This window comes from Lactuca sativa, chromosome 2, assembly GCF_002870075.4.
Source record: "Lactuca sativa cultivar Salinas chromosome 2, Lsat_Salinas_v11, whole genome shotgun sequence".
NCBI lineage: Eukaryota > Viridiplantae > Streptophyta > Magnoliopsida > Asterales > Asteraceae > Lactuca > Lactuca sativa.
This window is the reverse complement of record NC_056624.2, coordinates 125,408,505-125,424,839: the sequence shown is the minus strand read 5'-3', so window position 1 is coordinate 125,424,839 and position 16,335 is coordinate 125,408,505. Positions and strand designations below refer to the sequence as shown.

The following is a 16,335-nucleotide window of genomic DNA, read 5'->3' as shown; positions in this document are numbered from 1 at the left end:
TTGCCGAAATTGATATGATATGATTCTCTCCCCAGAATTAACTATTCAAGAATTTATTGAAGAGGTAGAGTTCATGTTGGATTAGGTTTGTTATGGGTTGTGGTCGATGGTGGGAAATATCTCGGGTTGACTCTCTCTGGTCTCCACGTCTCTCCATGACACAACTATGTTGTTTTACACTTTTACGATTTTACTCATCAAGCCGTCTTAAAAAATACAGGGTTAATTTTGTGTGTGTATACAGGGTAAATGACTTATTAGGGTAATTAACTATTGTCTTTGTACTTAATTGGTCACTTTCCGTTTTTTTGTATCTCATTTACCATTGAACTTGTTGTAGGTGTTCACAGAAACCATTGAAACCGGCTATCGAAGGTTTCCGACAATTTCTTATCTCCAACGACTCTCTGGTCGTCTTCTCCGGCGAGCCTCCGGCAAAAATGAGATTTTCGACGGATCCTTGGGTCTCGACTTGATGACTTATAGCAACAGCAAGCAGCAGGAGGTGGTAATGGTGGTTTACCGGCGGCAAAAGAGAGGTGGCAGGTGGGTTCCGGTGATGGCAGAAGGAGGTGGCAGGTGGCTTGCTGCATGCGCCCCTTCTACCATTTTTTGGCATCAAATCGACAGGAGGGAGAGAGGGGAGGGTAGAGAAAGCTAAGCAGCAACACCGGCGGTGGATGCCGCTTGGATGGCGGTCGAGAAAAATCCGCCGGAAAAACTCATTTTTGCCTGAGGCTCGTTGGAGAAGACAACCGGAGAGTCACCGGAGATAAGAATTTGTCGGAAACCTTTAATAGCCGGTTTCAATGGTTTCTGTGAACACCTACAACAAGTTCAATGGTAAATGAGATAAAAAAAAAAAAAAAAAAAAAAGGAAAGTGGCGAATTGAGTACAAAGAGAATAGTTAATTACCTTAATAAGTCATTTCCCCGTATATATATATATATATATATATATATATATATATATATATATATATATATATATATATATATATATATATATATATATATATATATATACTAGTCGTTTACCTGCGCTAAGCGACGGATATGAATAATTTTTGCAGAGGAGATTAGTTTTTTTTACGCAAATGAGAGTAAGATGCGGTGGTGAGTGTTAGAGTTTACGCAAAAGTTGTATACTTGTTTTTTTAGATAAAACATCTTAAGTTATATGAGTAATGGTTCCATTACTTTAATTATTTAAATTGGTCGTTTTGCAACCAAGACAACAATTTCTAGATGTATGGAAACATTGTTTTATCAGTAAGAGAAAAAAAATCAAACAAATAGTCGTTAACAGAAAAGGCCGATTAATTTAAATTGTGCAAGGTTTTTATAAGTAAACCCATCAATATCTTATGTTATATAAAATGATAATATTTAGCCTTTAAATGTCATAAATTTGTCTCCCATCCACTTTTAAATTAAGAATTGAAAACAATTATTTCACTTATCAAAAAACATTTTAATTTGACTTAATTTATGATAATATAGATGAACAAAATGAAAATTATTTTTGTATTATATAATTACTTGCCAATTCCAAAGAAAAAAAATATTAGAATTCTTATTAAATAATAATTTATAAATATATAAACATTTGAGAGTAAAACTCACTATTAAAACTTAATATTTAGTTCGATAACAAAATGTTTTCTAGTTATATGTTTTTGGTTATACTTTTGGAACGATATAGGTAATATGATTGTAATATTTAGTTTGATAACAAAATCTTTTTTAATTACATTCAAACCAAAACTCAAAATCCTTAAAGTTATAACTACTTTAATTTATAATACATAGAATTGTTAAACAAAATACATTTCTCTAAAAAAGACAATAATATTTAATTACATTAATACTCATGTTGGTATTTCTAAATTAAAAACGTCATAACATGAAGTGAAACGAAATCTTCACTTTCATGTACATAAATCACTAACTTAAAACAAACATTTTCCTGAGGTATACGACAACTTTAAACATTTTGCATATGAAGAATCATCCACAGTGTCGCCAAAAGTAGCATTAGCAACATGTGATAGAATTTTGAAGCATTCTCAATTTGTCTTGAGTTCTTTTGTATATTCCAAGGTTAAATTTAATTTAAGTTTCAAAGTACAATGCCTAAATAAGAAAACATAAGTTTAAAATAGAAATTAAAGTAAGATGTTACAGAATAGAAATTGCATCATGCATTCTACCAAATGAACAAACTTTCATAAAGATCAAATGCTTTCACAAAAATCCATTGTTGTTGTCATTATTATTAGTTGATTAAATCAAGAAAAAAATATGAATTTTTAACATATTGGGTTGTTTGCAAGTCTATGAATCTGATGTCAAAGAATATGGCAACACTCACACTTGCTTTTTGTACTGTTAAAATAAAATAAACAAAGAACATGTAATTGACATACGCAGATAAACGATTGTAAATTGCTATTTTTTTTATTCATCTTTAAAAAAATAAAGGAAACAAAATGTATGGATAAAAAATGTAATTTTGTCTTTGTTTCAAACAAAATGACAATGTTGCTTGTTTGGTTTATGTTCTAATATACCATACTAAAAAATGACATTATGTAAAGTCTTTAATCGTTGCGAGTGATGATAAAGGAAAACAAAAAAATGGCATCATACTTGAATGTTTACGACATCAATCATACACAACCACATACACACAAAACACACTCTCATATAGTACACATACACACATAGCAACAACAACACACACAACTCAAGAAATTTACTTTCATTTACCTCAGACATTCTATTTTGGAAAAATTTGGAAAATCTATAAAAACAAAAATGAAAGTATATTAATTGTTATATTTGACAAAAATGTAGCTATTTCTGGCATTTGATCCAAAAATGGCTAAATGCAAAGCATCAAGTACAAAAATTGTTGATGGCTAGATAAAACAACTTACTTCCACTTATCAAAAAATTCACTTCCATTTGAATAAGACATTGTACATTTGTACTCTTGAAAATCAATCCAAAAAAAATGAAGTACATTATTATATTTAATAAAATAAAAGTATACTATAATTTCTTGTATTAAACCTTAACATATGGGGAACTTGAATCATACCTGGAAGTACCAAGGAGACAAGGATTAGCTCAAACATCATTAAATGATCTTGTCAAGAATAATTATACCAAATATGTCTAATATTGTACCAAAAGTGTAATAAGCATATTGCAGATCAAATGAATGATGGATGTCATAGCAACACCATTTGTTGTTGGTTTGTTTATAAACCCACCAAATTAAAACATAGAACTTTTGTCAAAATTGAAACTTTTTTTCTTGAAAAATACAAAAATGTGATAAAAATAAATGCATAATGTCACCATGAAAGTTACTTTCAATACCTGCCTTGCCTACAAATTTTAACCTTTTGCTACAAAAAAAAAGCTCAAGATCAATAGCTTCCAATAGGTTAAAAATAAAATGACATCTAATAAGCTAATAAATACTTTATCGTGACTTACCAAACAAAAATCTCAAAAATGTCAAACAAAAAGACAAATTATTGAGTTTTTTAGCAGCACACTACATAAATTCATGTACGATACTTACCTACGGAATGTTATTGTTATGGATCCAATAGGTTTCAGTTAAAACCTGCAAATCAAGAACAAAAAAATTGTCAAACATGTATTACAATTGTTGAACAGTTAGTCAAAATCGAAAACCTGGAAAATTAAAAACAAATCCTTAACAAATATGTGTATGTCTGATCGTAGAACAGGTGAAATTAACCGCACCTACACATTTTGCTTTAAGTACCTTCATTTTATGGCCTGAGACATTGTTCCTATAAAAACACACACATACATACATACAATTAAACATAGACCCACAAACTGTATTTATTTTAATCAGAATAAAAAACCACATGTAAATCAAAAATCAATAATGGAAAAAAAACGATTAAAAAAGTAAATCAGAAAATATAAATCAATGTACCTGAAACATAGGGGAAGGGGGAAAGGAAATTCAAAAAAATAAGTCAAATAATTTAAGCTGGATGCCGACCAGATTGAACATCGAGATCTTTTTCCTAGATTTATTAATGAACACATATACCTATAGAAAGACACCTCGATTAGCAGAGAAGCTGAGTACCAAAGATGGCCTTAAAAGCTTGAAAAAGACAAATGAAAAGCTTGAAAATGCCAGAATAAATAAACAATGAGAAGAATAATCAAGATTACTAAGTCCTTAAAAACTTACCTCAAGCATCTTCCTTTTTTTGTGATTAATGTCTTCTAATCATACCAAAACCTGCAAGAAACAAGTGGCTGTTAAAGGCACATTAATAGCAAAAACAATCATTTCTCATCAATTAAAAATTAAAAAACCAAAATAAAACCCAAATCAAATGGAATAAGAGGATGAAAGTAACCTTTTCAAAACAAAACCCACCTTTTAGATCTGGGTTTTGCTGCAGAGGAAACGAAAAACTAATTACAATCAGTAGGCATCTCTGGTTCCCTTTTCTTCTCCATTTAAACCTATCAAAAGTTCAACACAAAAAACTCAGAGTTTGTTCCTCTTTAGTTAAACTGCTTTGTCCTTGTAAGGTCGACAACAAGGATTTCTAGAAAGACCCATGTTCCATAAATACCGAAAAAAAAAAAAGAACCAGAAATCAACCGTTATTTGTTCATGTTTGTGTATATGAGTACAATGAGACCTGCCATTGTATTTCTGTGTGTTTTATGGCTAATATATACAAGAGGCAGACTAACTCTTTAAAGTGTGATCCAATAACCCTACAAATGAAAACAAAATCATACCAGGTACATCGATGTTATACCTGAAATCGAGAAGAAGAAACAACAATACCGAGAGAGAGAGAGAGAGAGAGAGAGAGAGAGAGAGAGAGAGAGATAGACGTTGAATATATCTTTGGTGGTAAGCAGGGGTGAAAAAGTTCAAATTCAAGGTTTTTATGATTCGTGGAGAGAAGCGTGCGATGGTGGTGGCGTATGGTGGGGACGGTGTGCAACAGTTCTGGTGTTGACTGTGGATGAGGGCGGCGATTGTGGCATTGCATATGAGATCTAGGGTTTTGGAGTGATGGTGATAGTGGTGAAGTATCGTAAAATATAAGGGGGGTTGGTACCTCATCGGAATTCAAATGAGAATGCCAGGTCAAAAGCCGAGATGCTGGGGATTTTAAGGAACTAAGTCAAACAACACAAAAATATATGTGGACTGATTCTCTCGGAGGTTTGAAACATTCCTGACTTTTTTTTCTTGTTTGACCAGATAAGATTCAAAATTTTCTTAATGCATAAAATTGTTATACATGATGAAGTAGTCGGCTATACCTCTTAAAATTCAGCATTTAAGGCTAAATGCTTAAAATATTGTATTCACCTAACACGTAAAATCTAAGTATTATATTTTTCATTTTTACTTTCAATATATTGTATTTGCCCAAATCCAATGATAAATAATAATGCAAAATATAAAAAATTAACAAATTGTATCCGCGATGTAAATAAGTGGAGCTACTCGTCGAGGCTCAAATCGAGGTCGAGTTAAATGACCTCAGTCCCAAGCTCAAGCCTAAATTTAGGCTCGTTTATTAAACGTGGTTGTTCCTATTTCAAACATGAAACTTGACTGGGTTTATTTAAAGAATCTTGTTTATTGTAGTGTTAATGTCATAATTAAAAAAAAAATACTAAAATGACTTCCTATAACAAGTTTAATAGGTTAAATTTAATGTAACGAATTTAAAGTGTTAAAAAAATAAATACTAAAACGACTTCCGTTTAATAGGTAAAATTTTAGGTTAATTGTGAGGATGTTTGGAGTGCTTTCAAGTCATTTATTGACTTTTTGAAAAAATTAGGAATTTTTGATTCCTTGAAAAAGTTATATTTTAGACTAAAAGGTTGGTGTTTACCAAACACATTTTTAATGGGTAGTGATATGTATACAACATTTTTTAGTCATAGATAACAATTTATGTTTTAGATGATTGTACTGTACAACTGTATAAAACATAATTTGTTGTGTATGATTGTAAAATATTGTGTATGGATCATCACGCCCTTTTTAATTTATTGACTTTTTAAAAAAACTAATAAATTAATAAGTCATTTTGAAAAACATTCTCAAACAACCCCCGTGTGAGAAATTATTTAAAGAAATATTGAGTAATCTAACCACATTTTCGTTTATAGTCAATAAAAATAATCAATTTTTTTAAAGTAACCACTATGTCAATGACCATTAATGACCAGACCAAAACGGGTCAAACTCACTACAATATCTCAATGTTATATATATATATATATATATATATATATATATATATATATATATATATATATATATATATATATATATATATATATATATATATATATATATATATATATATATATATGGAAAAGTTCAATACAAAACCATTATTATTCAAGAAACCAAGGAACCAATCCAAAACGTCGGAATTTAAAGCAATCAATGGCAAAAATGAATGGTTATAAATTTTTATAATTGACACACATGTATCAGATTATAATAAAACTCACTTTTTTTTTCATTTAAAATTTTTTTAGGCCAAGTTTTTATCGAAAAAAAAATCAGAATATACCGTTGTTCACGATTTTTCGTCCTCTTTCCATAGAGATCCATGATGATATATAAAAAACGAACACCGATTAAAAAAAAACTCGAACAGTGTAGATTCACTCTGTGAATCTAAACTTTAAATATTTCAATTTTTAACATTCACAATATGAAAAAAATCTTGAACAGTTCAGATTTATATTGTGAATTTGAATTACTATTATGCACACTGTGAATCTCAGAATGATCACAAAAAAAAAAAAAAAAAAAAAAAAAAAAAAAAAAAAAAACCTCGATCAGTGTAGATTCACATTGTGAATCTAAACTGTAAATATTTCAAAATTTAACAATCACAATGTGAAAAAGCTCCGATCAGTTCAGATTCACACTGTGAATCTAATTTATCATTATACACACTGTGAATCTGAGGAGGTTCATAATGTGAATATGAACAGCTTTACAATATGAATCTGAATAAGTTCACAATGTGAATCTGAACTGAAATATCGTTTTTTTAAACATGAATATGAATCTATGTTTAAAAAGTAGGAGTGTTCGTTTGGATGGATCGGTTCGATCTGATCCAATTAAGTAAATCCAAATTGATTTCGGTTTTCAAAATATGGATCCGAATTGTCCAAACTGAATTCAAATCCGATCCGATCCAATTCAATTACAATTCGGTTGGATCGGTTTTTAACATTCGGTTTTCAAAAGGCGTAACATTTAAAAGCGATATATAATTATAATATTATTCAATTTTTATAGAGGAAGCAAAAACAAATTATTTAGTTGTAATTTATAATTTATAAACAACTACTAAGAGGATATATTATAATTTAATATTAACAGATAAAACACTTTTGAGAGAAAATGCATATTAATTTTTTTATTTGGTGAAACCTTTTGAACTTTTTTGAAAAAAATAATTTATAAAATTAATAAATAGTTATAAATATATTAAAACTAAATAAATAATAAATTTTTATTCGGTTTTTTTGGACTATTCGGCTCGTATTTTATAAACCAAAACCAATCCGAAATCCAAAATAATAATTCGGTTTTGGTAAAATCCAATCCAAAAATCCGAATATCCGAACCAAATAGTCCAATCCAAATTGTCCAATTGGATAATTCGGTTTTATCCAAATAGTGAACATCCCTGTTAAAAAGTACAAAAAATTTGAATTTTGATATATTTATTAATTATTTTCTATAAAAAATAGACCTTAACTTTTTTCATTAAAGAAAATGAAGTGAGTTTTTTTCGACAAAAAAAGTTCGTTTTTTATATATCATCATGGATCTCTACGGAAAGAGGACGAAAAATCGTGAACAATGGTATATTCGGTTTTCTTTTTTGATAAAAAAACATGGCCTAAAAAAAATTTAAACGAAAAAAATGTGGGTTTTTTGTAAATGGTTGATTTTTTGGTATAATCCGGTGTGTGTGCGTCCAATGTAAAAGTGTACATCTATTTCCTAGGCCCAACATACAAAAATCCGAAATAAGCATTCGGGATTTTGAAATTCTGAAGCTCGTTCTACCTGTATTTTGTGTATTTTGGACAGAGTTTTGACCATAGATTCATCAAACCATTTGAGTTATACTCTTTAAGTTACTTGCATTTGAGTTTACAAACAAGTATATGTATTCTGGAATGCGTAGATCATGTCCGAAATACGAAGAACAAGTCTGGAATATATATATATATATATATATATATATATATATATATATATATATATATATATATATATATATATATATATATATATATAAGTTTTAGACATATAAGACTCATATAAGTAACTTAAAGTGTGTTTAAGACCAGTTTTTAGTTAGGAAATAAATCTACATTAGACATTACAAGGGATTCCGGAATAGTAGTGTTAACTCCGGAATGCCAAGAACGTAGTCCGGAATACAAAGATCAGTTCCAGAATGATGTTCAGAAATGAGTCTTTGGAATAAAATCTTTTTCTCTCTCTCTCTCTCTCTCTCTCTCTCTCTATATATATATATATATATATATATATATATATATATATATATATATATATATATATATATATATATATATATATATATATATATATATTGTTTATGATATTGTTAAATAACTCGTATTAGTCTGAAGACAAATTTGCATGGATGTTCTTAAATAAAGTGGGTTTTATAGAAATTGCATTTCATTTATAGGAGCTTTTAAAATTTCGTCCGATAAAGGTAAAATCGAATTAAAAAAATCTAATAAATATAATATTTTATTTTTATGGTAATATATTAAAATGTTGTTAAAATTTTGTTTTTTAGATAAAAAAAACTAAGATTCTGACTTAGAAAAAAATTAAGCCACCAAAAGCACCTATAAATTTAAGAAAGAAATAAGAAAGGGTTTTAAAGCATAAATTAAAAATAACTCCGAAAGATGGACTTTATCAAGTTTAGATAAACATGTTATTATAGACTAGTTGAAAATTACTAATTTTTTATAGATAAGTTTAAGCAAGTTGGTTTTAAGTTTGGATACGTTTACGCAAATTGGTTTTTAATACATATTTTAATATTTTTTAATTTATGTTCCCAACATCCAGTGACTCGATTAATGAGGATGTGTTGCCAATATAATATGAAATACTACATCTTGAAGACTAGCAACAACGTCTTGTTGATTCGACTGAGTTAGAAATGATTCGTGATTATCAACGTGCGAAACAAGAAATGGTAATACTGAAAATCTCATTACTGCCTTCTGCGGTCGAGGAGCAAAAAAACTAGCATTGTATAATATACAAATGCTCCTCATTACGACTTGTAACATCCCAAAAATATTGACATAACATTTCTTTTTAATTATAATAGAAGTATCATCCATTACGTGTTTCAAAATTGATACATTACAATCAGAGTATAAATCCCAGAGCAAAGTCAAATGCATAACATAAAATGTGTGTGCCTTGCAGTCAACCCGAGCCCTTCCTTTTTGAAAACCAAAGTACCTGAAACATAAACCAAAAGTTGTAAGCACAAAGCTTAGTGAGTTCCCCAAGATACCTGATACCATACATAACTAAGCATATAACAAGCCCCACCCACTGAGATACGGGGCCCGCCCACACTTGACTAAGATACAGGCCCCGCCACACTCGCATAATCATATAATCATATAAACATTCAACACATGCCAAAATCACAAAAATAATAGCATATTGTACATTCATCGGGGCCCGCGAATATACAAATCATATATGCATAACCTGATACTAGCATACAGAATAACCATCGGGCCCCGCCCAACATACATACCGATACATACACATGCAAGAGTCACGTAGACAACTAGCATCCTAACATAATAAACTATGGGCAGGCATTGGTGCCTTCGACCCACTAAACATAGTGAGAAGACTCACCTCGCACTGCCGAATCACACAAACGATCACTGGCTGTTGGCTAACTGATCCTCGAACTGTTAATCATCAAAACAACACCCAATTAACAATTGGGTTCCAATGCATAACCATAAATTCAAATTTAGGGTAAAATGACCATTTTACCCCTGACCCAACATCAACTTTAACTAAGGCCCAAATCCAAAAGATCCATAAAGGCCCACTAATGGCCTAATTTTCCAAACTGAGCTCAACCCAATATGGGCCTTATCCTAAGTCCATAATTTCCTTAGTATAATTCAGATTACCTCAAGTACCCCTTAGGACAAACTTGGTCCCAGACAAAAGTCAAAAGTCAAGATCAACAATCTATGTTGACCCAACACACCAAGTTAACCAAAAAACTCGTCGTGTTACTCCATCAACTTAAAAAGGGGAAAACCAAGCCAACACGCAAAGTTGACCAACAAACTCAACAAGTTTGCCAAAGACTTGACGGCTTAATACATTGAGTCGCCTTCATCGAATCCAAGAGCTCCAAAGCTCAGATCTCGACCAAAATGAGATCTAGAATGGTAAAGTTTCCATATTTACCCCTAGGAACCACCGAAATGGGTCCAAACCGAAACCCTAGACTTAAAAGAGTGAGGGCTTAATCATTAAGCACTTAATCTTCAAAGACAAATCCCCAAAACGCAGATCTGACACTCTAGAGCTGGATGACCATGTAAAGTTGCCAAATTTACATTCATGCATGCTTAGGAGAAGCTTAATATCTTAAGAAGGGCTTAATAAGGGACTTAATGAATGCATGAACCCCTTAAATCCATAAAGTTGGCACCTGTATGCCAAAAGAGTCCATGAAAACCCCATATCTGAAATAATAAGCCTTTGGGACATCCTAATCCCAACATCCATCCAATCCATGGCTAAAACATACAATATGACCTAAGAAGAGATCTAAGTAACTAACAAGAAAGGTGAGAACTTGATACCTCAAAAACTTGGCAAATGAGATAGTGATTTTGGATGCAAGACCTCTTCTTCAAACCAAGCAACTCCTAGTTTCTTTAGCTCCTTGAAAATGCACCAAAAGAGAACACCCAAGGTTCTCTACAAGCTTACACACTCAACAATGGAAGATGATACTTGATTTTAGGATTTTTGGATGGAGGAGGCTGGTAAGGAGGACAACCAAGGGACTTAAGGCCTTTAAATAGGGTGCAAAACCCAACAAATTAGGTTTTCCAACCCTACTGCCAACACGCCGAGTTGAGGCACCTCAACTCGCCGTGTTGCTTCGTTAAACCCCGCGGAAAAAATGTTTGATTAGGTGTCTAAGACCATAACTAGTTTGGTATGTACTTGACCCGATTATGAGCATGGTCCTTTTGGGTTACCTTCACCATAGCAACTGATAGGATTAATTATAGAGAAAGAGGATTTATTATAATTTATTAATGTATTATAACAATAATATATTAATTGAGAAATCATATTATTTAATTAGTATTTGTAACGACCCAATTTTCAAGTCCAATAATTTCATTTTTTAATTAATTGATTTATAAAAACATTTATAAGAAAACACCAACTAATAATAACTTTTCATAAATCCACAACTCATGTCTGAAAACCATTCACAAAATAAAACAATGTCAGAGTACAATCCTAAGAAACTCTATGCGGAAACCAACGTGTGTGTGTATGATGTGCCGCTACCGTGCCAGCTCCTTCCTCTTCGCTGAAGAGGTACCAGAAACAAAAACTGTAAATTGTAAGCACGAAGCTTAGTGAGTTCCCTCATCGTACCACATACCATACAATCACATAACATACATACTGTTGGGCAATTCTGGTGTGCCCGACCTACCCGGTACGACCATTCTGGGGTGCCGACCTACCCGTGCGGCCATTCTGGGGTGCCGTGTTACCCGTGTCAAGTCATTCTAGGGTGCTGACCTACCCGTGTCAAGCCATTCTGGGGTGTTGACCTACCTGTCGGTCCTAACAACCGAACTTGGGGACTACTCCCCTCCTACTACCGATATCACATATAACATATCATGTCAGTATATTTACATATAATCACATACTGTCAGACATATCTGGGGTGCCTGACCTACCCTTCGGTCCTAACAATCGAACTCTACTATTATCACATGTAACATATCATGCCAACACATAACATATCAGGTAGCAGCAAACCTAGATGATATCACAAAGACAATAATCTAACATACAACTCCTACTGGTGGGCCGGCATTGTGGCCGTAGACCCACCGCTACTGGAAGGTAACTCACCTCGATCAAGTAGCTGTTGTCAAACTGTGTGGGAAGTCTCTGTCTGTTGCCGCTCCGGATATCCTCCGGCTACAATCCCCACAAAATACTCAGTCAAAACTGATATCTACTCTTAGGGTAAAATGACTGTTTTACCCTCAACCAAGTCCAAGTCAAAGTCAACTTCAAGTTGACCCGACTCGCTGAGTTGGGCCGTCAACTCGCCGAGTCCCTATTCCTTTACACGTCCTCATCCGTGACTCAACTCGTCGAGTTTGGCAATGACTCGACGAGTTCCTCTTCTATAAGAACATCGAATGATCCTTCATCCGACTCACCGAGTTGTATGAACAACTCGTCGAGTTCACCTTCATCTGATGAACAAGTCTGACCTCGACTCGCCGAGTTGTATGAACAACTCGTTGAGTTCATCTTGAATCTTAAGGAGATTGCCTTGGACTCACCGAGTCTGTTCTAGCACTTGTCGAGTCCCATGAACTCCAGGTCTAAAACTAAGTCCAATGTGTTGGGTCACCCTTTCTGACCTTCTACAGTCCTTATAACACCCAACTAAGTTCTTTAGACCCTTAATAGATATAGGACTTTATGCCTTGGACTCGCCGAGTCCCAAGAACGGACTCACCGAGTCCAATCTTGACCAATTCCATACAGTCGATTTAAATGAGATCTAACACACCAAAACCATAGATCTGGCCTCCTGATGTCCACTTTATATGTAAAGTTCCAAACTTGATGCACATGCATGGGGTTTTTAGCTCAAAAATCCATATAAAGTGTCCTACAATGTGCATGGGGCTCTCATGGCGCTAAAGTTGGCACCTTTATGCCATGAGACCCCTCTTAAGGTCCATATCTGAAGTCAAAACCCACTCAACACTTCCAAATCCGAAATATGACTTTGAAATCCAAAGTGATCCCAAGTTAAAGATGAATAAACACATAGATGAGTCAAGACAGGCGCATTATACCTTGAAGTTGCTGAAAATGAAGTAAAATCCCTGGATCTACAGGCCCCAACTCAAGTTCCAAGCTCCTTCCTTCCAAGCTTTACAACCACACAAGAACACCAAAAATGGCCTCAACAAAGCACAAACGGCTAGGGTTTCAATGAGAAGTGTTTTGGGGGGCATAAGGGACAATACGGCCGTCATAACATTACTTAAATAGGGTGCAAACCCTCGGATTAGGGTTTTTGTCCGAACAGTACCTACTCACCGAGTCGATCAATTAAGTCCCGCGTCCCATCCCGCTTCTACTCGGCGAGTTGGTCCTTCAACTCGCCGAGTCCAAGTCCAACATGCAAAAATATATAAATAGCTAACGAAAGAAATACGTACCAAAAATCAGGTGCTATAATATTGATCAGAAATTATTTTGGAATTAATTTGGTGATCAAAAGAGACTGATAAATTAATGGGGATTGATTATGTAAATCAGTAATATTTATAGTTTGGGCTCATGGACCTTATTGGTTTAGGATGGACAAAATCTCTATGAGATTCCATAAAGATTTCGTCCAAGGCTTTTCCATTAAGGTGTATATATGTTGCTTAGGGCCTAAGCGAGGGAATTAGTGTTTCCAAGTTGATAACCCTAGAATCCTCAACTATAAAAGGAGCCCAAAGGCTCCCAAAAATGTCCCAAGCCATTCTAAGAGAGTCCTAGACGTTTTGAAGCCTCCTCTTCTCTCTCATATTCTTCCTTGTTGCTAGTGGTGTTTGTGACTCCATTAGAGGTGCAACACTTGGGGCACTAAACTTTCAAGAGTCAAGGATTTTATGGATTGTTCTTGTTATTGCTACATAACAAGTAAGGTAAGATTCCAAACCCTTATTTATATATGACTTTTGTTCTTAGACACGTTAGATTAGGGTTTTGCAAGTCTTGGACAATTATGCATGTACAATTAGAAAAGCAAGATCCAAACATTAGAGTTTGCATGAACACCATATGAATGTTGTTTTGCTTAAAATCAATCAGTGGTATTAGAGACTAGGATGTTTATCCCAATGTATTTGATGCAAAGTTTATTGTTCAAAGCTGTAAAATTTGTTTTTCTGTTTTTGACCAGATTCACGACATGACCAGAGAAGGTCACGACGTGAGCAAAGCTGTTTGCTGGATTCCAAATTTTCTTCCTTGATTTGCTTTGGATAATTACCATGAATTGTGTTTTCTAATTAAAAATCAGATTTTTTTGTTATGGTAATTGATATCCAAATCAAATTAATGGATAATTTTCAATTTAAGATAATTACTTGTTTATAAGATAAAGATTGATTATTTGTAAACTAATTTAAATTATCTTGCAAAAAAAAAAATGGATTAGGTCAAATTATGTGATAATTATTAATTATATGATATTTAATTGTTTTTCACATTTGATCTAAAAGATATTTTGAAAAGTTTTAAAATTTGTCCTCGAATTTTGGAATTTGTAATTTAATTAAAATGTATTAATTTTGAAATATTAAATTCTAGAACCCTCGTATTTTGAATAGTTCAAATCACCCCTTATGGTTTTATTAAATTAATTAATTGTTTAATTAAAAGAGATAATTAATAAATCCATAATAATATGGTTTAAGATTAATCAAATTAAAAGTTTAATTGATTAATAGATTAAACCACCTAGAATTTTAAAAGTGTAGAATACACCTTTATACTATATAAAATTAAAATTCTAATATTATATATGTGTATGAGTAAATAGTCAGTCTTACCGTTAGCAGGCCTCATTCACGAAGTTGGTCTATAAATGGTGTTTAAGGAAGCAGCCTATAAAATGACTGTCATTGGGTATCCACTCTTTTCCACCACACTCTTGACTAGTGGAGGGTCGTTAGCTGAACGGGTAGGATAGCGTACAACCTTCCATTATAAGTATAATGAAATACTAAGTAACTAAACACTTTTACAAATTCCCAAATCTTAGTTACTTTAGGAAAAATGTGGAATTGGTGCTAATCCACGAAATTGCACATTTCACCTTGTTGGTCGTTAGTGGAGAGTATGTGGTTAACCGTCACACTAATATAGGACCAATGATGGATGACAATGGGTTTCTCGTAAGATTATCATTGATCAATGGAGCGTGTGTGGTTAACCGGCACATTGATTGGGTGGTGATCAACATCGAGAGTACCAAGCTAATTTGCATGGTTATCCACACCTTGTTTGTGATCCTCGGCATCCCAATCACAAACTTGAAGGGCATAATCAAGATTAAACTTGCCATTAGAAAGTTCAATGAATCTCAAAAGATCTAGGAGTTTCAAAACATTTAAAACCTAATTTTCTTTTCGTTTTTCATGGTGGAAATTAGTAAATCGTCATTTACCTACCTTCAAATACTTTACAATTGGATTACAACATCCCTCTTCCTGATTGTAGAATATTATGTTGGATCCAAGCCTTGATATTTCATTTGGGTGTTATATCAAGGATTCTTATCAACTAAATTGAGTTTTCTCTAGTTTTTTAGATGTCAAATAACTATGATCTTCCCAAATCCTTTGGAAAAAGCTTTCCAATTGAAGGTGATGTTCCATGATTGGATCGTGGAAATGGAAATCATGCTTCACTTCCTCCACCTCCTCTAATAGTTCTCCCTGACCCACGTGTTCATAGACTTGAAAAGTTCAAGGTCACTCAAGCCCTATTGGCGAGTAAACACGAAAATGGAAAGTATGTGTGTGCACATGTCTTTGAGATGAAGTCACACATTGACAAGTTGGGAATGTTGGGTGTCATTGTCTCAAAGAAGTTAGTTGTTGACTTGGTTCTTCAATCACTTCACGAATCATATAGTTAGTTCATTAGAGAGTACAATATGATGGACCATGATGTGACCCTCATTGATCTTACCTATTTGCTTATTGCTGCTGAATCAACGAAGATTTGGCGCACTGGTCAAGCAAAGTTGCTGGGAAGATCAACCGCCCAAACTTCCATGGACATTGACAATGGCAACATTGGAAGTTCAGAAAAGTCTTCTCTTCCCAATGGAAAGGGATTGGTTGAGG

General features: G+C 33.0%; 1 long non-coding RNA gene across 8 annotated transcripts; it reads right to left on the bottom strand.

Moving 5' to 3' along the window:
* Positions 1–2,906: 2,906 nt before the first annotated feature.
* Positions 2,907–5,283, bottom strand: LOC111898607 (uncharacterized). 8 transcript variants are annotated; one of them, XR_006188136.2, is made up of 6 exons: positions 4,842–5,281; positions 4,448–4,536; positions 4,256–4,306; positions 3,787–4,108; positions 3,391–3,643; positions 2,907–3,106 (listed from the first exon to the last, which is right to left on the bottom strand). It is a non-coding gene; the product is annotated as an uncharacterized LOC111898607 (long non-coding RNA). The 8 variants fall into 8 exon arrangements; XR_006188132.2 differs by having other exon boundaries at positions 2,907–3,643; positions 3,742–3,836; positions 3,989–4,108; positions 4,842–5,279; XR_006188129.2 differs by having other exon boundaries at positions 2,943–3,643; positions 3,787–3,836; positions 3,989–4,108; positions 4,842–5,277.
* Between the last annotated feature and the right edge of the window lie 11,052 nt (positions 5,284–16,335).